The sequence below is a fragment of the Lactuca serriola genome, chromosome 7, assembly GCF_051521515.1.
Source record: "Lactuca serriola cultivar US96UC23 chromosome 7, Lser_US96UC23_V15, whole genome shotgun sequence".
NCBI lineage: Eukaryota > Viridiplantae > Streptophyta > Magnoliopsida > Asterales > Asteraceae > Lactuca > Lactuca serriola.
In genome coordinates, this window is record NC_136414.1 from 133381107 (window position 1) to 133386995 (window position 5889).

At 36.6% G+C, this 5889-nt stretch overlaps 1 non-coding gene across 1 annotated transcript; it reads left to right on the forward strand.

The window, feature by feature from the left end:
- Positions 1-282: 282 nt before the first annotated feature.
- On the forward strand, positions 283-389 carry LOC145065158 (small nucleolar RNA R71). The gene has a single exon (XR_013688306.1). It is a non-coding gene; the product is annotated as a small nucleolar RNA R71 (small nucleolar RNA).
- The last annotated feature ends 5500 nt before the right edge of the window (positions 390-5889 follow it).

Consider the following 5889-nt stretch of genomic DNA (forward strand, 5'->3'; position numbering starts at 1 on the left):
ACCCGAATAGCATGGATCGTTTGATCCATTTTATCCATCCTCATATCCATGGTTTTTAGCATAGCCATGACCGCGGACAAGTCTTCATTAGCTGCATATGCGGCTCCCCTAGTAACATCATTCCTTGGGTTTTGGTATTCTCTAGAGTGCTTAGAGAATTCTTCAATCAATTCCTTGATCACTGGGGGTGGCTTCTTTGTGAGTGGGCCTTGCGAGTCAAGTAACTGCCTGGTTGTGACATTTACTCCATCATAGAAGATGGAGACTTCTTGCTGGCTATTAAGGTCATGGTGTGGGCAATTTCTTAGCAAACTTTTGTACCTCTCCTAAGCTTCATATAGCGACTCTCCAGCTTGTTGTTCAAAGTTAGCAATGGCCTTCTTCAACTTAGCTATCTTCGAAGGTGGGCAAAAGTGATCAATGAATTCTTCTTTCATCTTGGCCCATGTGGTGACTGATCCAGGGGGAAGTGACTTGAGCCAGTCTTTTGCAGCACCTTTGAATGTTACTGGAAGCATGCGGAGTAGCTGAGTCTCGCGAGGCACATTTGGAACATTAAAGTAATCAACTACATCATTGACTTCATCCAAATGCTTGTAGGCATCTTCGTGGTCTTTTCCATAGAAAGGAATTTTTTAAGTAAAGCTAGGATATGAACCTTGAGCTCAAAAGCAGCAGTCGCGGGAATTGCGGGTTGCACAAATCCTGGGCCAATGTCATCGCGAATCCTCTTCTTCCATTCCCCCATGGGGATTTCATCAATGTTAGCCATGGTAAGAGCTAACTCGTCCTCAAAATCAGATTCGTGCTCGTACGTATGTTCTTCTTCTTCCTCGGTCGCGTACTCGGTGTCTTCTTTAATCGGGTCTTTGATTGTCAAAGAGGCGCTGGATGCTCCTGATTTGCTGCTCTTCTTCTTGCTGAAAACGGACTTTAGGTTCTTTAGTGGCAAATTCTTTGAAGAAGCGGATTCTCCAACGGCTTTTCCTTTGCTCTTCCTTAGTGCGGATTCCGGGTCTTCGAGAGGAGGGACCAGAGGTAATTCAGATCCTCGGGTCATGAAACAATTGCAAACAAACAGGAAAAAACACGTAAAAAGAACAAAACTAAAACAGAACGAAAACTAAAAATTCTTTAGAAAATAGCAGGCTACTCGCCGAGTAGGTGCGAATGCACTCAGCGAGTAGACAGTTTAAAACAAAAAAATAAGACTAATCAAAAGATTTCTAAACTAAACTAATAAACTCTAAAACCTAACCTACTTTCTGTATTACTGGAAAATATAACTTTGTGCAAGAAAACTCACACAAAGGATCGATAAAATTAGGAATTAGATTTAATTTTGGAACCGATCCCCGGCAACGGCGCCGAAAACTTGATGTGTGTCAAACGAGCTAGTTTTAATCCTACTTTTAGTTAATAAATTAAGCACACAAAGGCAGTGAACATGTCTTTTAGTGGTATAGTTGGATAAGTAGGGTGTCGAACTCAGGGAACGAAAATTAATCTAATAACTAATTTTGACTAAGCAAGTAATAAAAGTAAAAGGGTTTTTCTCTAGTTTTACAAGACTAGAAACTTAAACACAACAGTTAAGCACTTAACTAACTAAACAATTAAAGCAAATGACAAATTCACCAAATTTAATAAAGGGTTTCTGTTTAGGTTCAACCAATTCACTCCTATGGTTATTTAAATGATAGATCAATTATTATTGGTTACCAACTATAGTGGTTAGGTTCATGTTCATTACTCCTAACCCTTAGACAATTAATCAATTCAAGCAGCGGCCAATTGTTTAAACTAATTAATTCCCTAGTTTAATTATTTGGATTAAATAAGATTTGTAATTGGTTAATCAAGTTGGTGTTTCAATTAACCTCTTGTTTGTTGGTTTCTCAAACAAGTTCACACATTAATTTACCTATTCTCTAATTAATCCTAGTTTCATATTCATTATTCCTAGGCATATGATGAAGTGTTCACATGACATATAAGGTTAACAACTAAGAGATGTTCATGCAGCTTAATTGCCTTCCAATTAACAGAAAATAGTTGTTATTAATGCATAAGGTTCTTTAACAAACTTAATTTAATAGAATCACCAAATAACAATCAATCAAAAAGTAATAATTAAACCATAGGAGTAACTTGGTCTTCCCAAACAAAACGAATTTAGTTCATAGTCATAGCAAAAACAAATTCAACTAAGCTAAACATGCTTAATTCCTCAAGTTAAGTGGAATGATTAACCTAAATTGCCTTGATTCTTCAAAGGATTGAAGGCTAGGGTTTCTCAGCTCTCCTAAGGGTTCTTCAATCGCAGGTGCAGCTCCCCAAAACGCCATAAGTCCCTTTCCTTCGGATAATGGTTTGATATTTATAATTATCACAAAACAGGGTGTACTCGGCGAGTAGAAGACCCAACTCGCCGAGTATATGCACAAAATCCGTCTTATACCAGGAGTCCTGACTTATCCTCTAGAATATTCTTGGGTACTCGCCGAGAAAACTCGTAGACTCGCCGAGTAGGAGTGTGTCATTCCTTCATTCTTCAACCTTTGGTCTCTAATTGCTTCTCCTTGTTCCTTTTTACTTCCAAGCATGCCTTTTGGACTGAAAACAAAATTTAAACATTATTAAGTACCTTTTGTCCACATTATACACATAATTAGCTAAAAATGAATAAAAATGTATGCTAAATATATGACTAATTAGGCAAATATCAAGGCCTCATTCACGAAGTCGGTCTATTAAGGGGGTATAATGTTACTGCCTATAAAATGACAGTTTAATGGGTGTCCACTCTCACCCACCGCTTCCTTGACTAGTGGAGGGTCGTTAGCCGAACGGGTAGGACAGGACTATAATTCTCCCTTCATTAAAACTATAATGATAAATACTAAGTAACTAAACACTTATAATTTCCCAATCTTAGTTACTTAGGAAAATGTGAATTTGGTGCTAACCCATGAAATTACACGTTGTACCTTACCAAGTCGTTGGTGGAGCGTGTGTGGTTAACCGGCACACTAACATGGACTAGTAAGAGTGGCAAAGGGTAACTTAATGTTTATCATAGATTGGTGGAGTGAGTGTGGTTAACCGGCACATCAATTAGGTGATAAAGTTAAGGGTACCAAGTCAATTTGCATGGTTATTCACACCTTGTTTGTAATCCTCGGCAACCCAGTCACAAACTTGAGAGGGCACAACCGAGATTTAAACATGCCATTGAAAAGTTCAATGCATCTCAAAAGATCTAGGAGTTTCAATCCAATTAAAACCCAATATCATATTAGGTTTTCATGGTGGAAATTGGTGAATCGTCATTCGCCTACCTTCAAATATTTTTTAGCTCAGATTATGGCATCCCTCTTCCAAGTTATAAAATATTGTGTTGGGTCCTAGTCTTAATATTTCATATTGGGTGTTATATTAAGGAATTAAATCAACTAACTTGAATTTCTTCCATTATAGATATCTGGTTCAGACAACTATGATCTTCCCAAATCTCTTAGAACAAGATTTCCTAATGAAGATGATGTCCCGCGATTGGATGATGGAAATCATACTTCTCTTCTTCCACCTCCTCCAATTATTCTCCCTAACCCACAAGTTCTTGAAAAGTTCATGGTCACTCAATCCCTATTGGCAAGAAAAGTCTATATGTGCTTGATAGGTTTTGGTCATAAGAACATCCTATGTGCTCATACAAACCCTAATGCTTGGATCTAGGTTTCTCTATTGTACATGCAAGTTATCCAAGACTATAAACCCTAATTCTAGCATACAAGTAATCATATTAACATAAGAATGGGTTTAAGATATTACCTTGATTGTTATGTAGCAATAACAATCCTAATTCCTCCTTGTATTGACTTTAGAAAGTTTAGAGTCACAAATGTCACTCCTCTAATGGTTCACAAACACCATAAGCAAGAGGATGAAGAGGAGAGAGGAAGGAGGCTTCCCAAAACGTGTTCTAACCCTAGAAAGAAGCTTCACCACGTTTTTGGGTCATAAGGGTCTTATATATAGTGAGGCTATTAGGGTTATATAACAAGGAAACCCTAATTTGGATGCTTAAGCCCTAAGTAACCCATGGATCCCTTTCCTTAAGGCCTTGGACGATTTCCTTATGGGCTTCCCCATAGAATTCGTCCACTCCTTAATACAAGGCAATCCATGGCCCAAATTGCAATTATCTTATAATTACAATTTCAGTCCCTTAAGTTTAATTAATCTCTTTTAGTCACAAAACTAATTACCAATTAATTATTGAATGATATTAATTAAACAATATGATTTCTCCTTTAATATATTATTCCCATAATATATTAATAAATCATATTTAATCCTTTCTCTCCATAATTCATCCTATCAAGTTGCTTTGGTGAAGGCAACCCAAAAGGACCATGCACCATCGGGTCAAGTACATACCAAAATAGTTATGGACATAGACACTAATCCAACAGTGCTTACATCTTGGAGATGAAGTTACTTATTGACAGTTTGGGAGAGTTGGGTGTCGAAGTCTCAAGGTAGCTAGTTGTTGACTTGGTTCTTCAGTCACTCCCTGATGAAAGATCACGACATGACCCTTAATGATCTTACCTATTTGCTTGTTGTTGATGAATCAACAATGATTTAGAGCACTGGTAAAGCAAATTTGATTGGAAGATCGACTTTCCAAACTTCCATGGACATTGACAATGGTAACATTGGAAATCCAAAAAAGCTTTCTCTTCCCAATGGAAAGGGATCGGCCATAGTCAACCCGGTTGACCAAATGGTAAAGAGAAAGGCTAAGTCTCAGATAGTCCCATGTACCATTACCAAATAGTCTATATGTTTCTATTGCCAAAGGAAAGGGCATTGGTGTTGAAGCTGCCCTATTTACCTGAGAAATCATAAGGATGGTAAACTCAAAATGTTTAACTCTACTTCAGGCAAAGTCCACTATCTAACTCAATTAAATTCCTTTTGGAGATTCTTAATACATGATGTAATGTAATTACATTTTGATGTTTTGGAGAATCAAAGGAAGCTTAAAAGAAGAGTAAGTTGATTCTGATCGTGAAGATTAGAATTTTGAGCTGCTGCTAAGAGTTATGATAGATTGCTTAGGAATAGATAACAACATAGTTTTCATATGTATTTGCATTATAAGGATAAGTTTTTCCGCAATTTTAAAATAAAAAGATATTTTTTTGATTTTATTTATTTTAAGTATCCTTATAATGGAATTAGTGAAAATTGTTGTTTTTATGATTCCATCGATATCAATATTGGAAAATGGATTTCATTTCTTTCGTTTGTGGTAGTGTCATAATTTACCAAATAAGGAAAGATTCTCATCACCCAAGTTTCAGTTGGATAGAAACTTGGAATCATGCAACTTGTATTGTATGATGAATGAGAATTTTCATCTTTGGGAAATTAAGACTAATTCCTTGTTCACATGTATATGGGAGTCAAGTGATGGACTAGGAGATTGGGTACACTTGGTTGTGCAATGGTCAGGTCCACCATAAAGATGGATGAGACTATTCGTCATGATTTACTAAAGTTTAGTAAATATGGTTATGCTTACAAGTTTAAGGGTAATTCTGAAACACTGGAAAAGTTTCAATGTAAGGCAGAACGAATGAGAAGAATCAAATTAGGTAGGAAGATAAAAGTTTCTCCAATCTGAAAAGATGGGAGAGTACTTGAGTATCTTATTTATGGTTATCTTAGTGATTATGAAACCATATCACAATTAATCCTCTAAGGACATCTTAGTGCATTTGTTTGACTAAGAAGAGGAATCGTGAATTGTTGAATTGGTTAAATCAAAAAGATAAGTCATACTTCGTTCCAAAACTGAGTCTTAGAGTATTACTC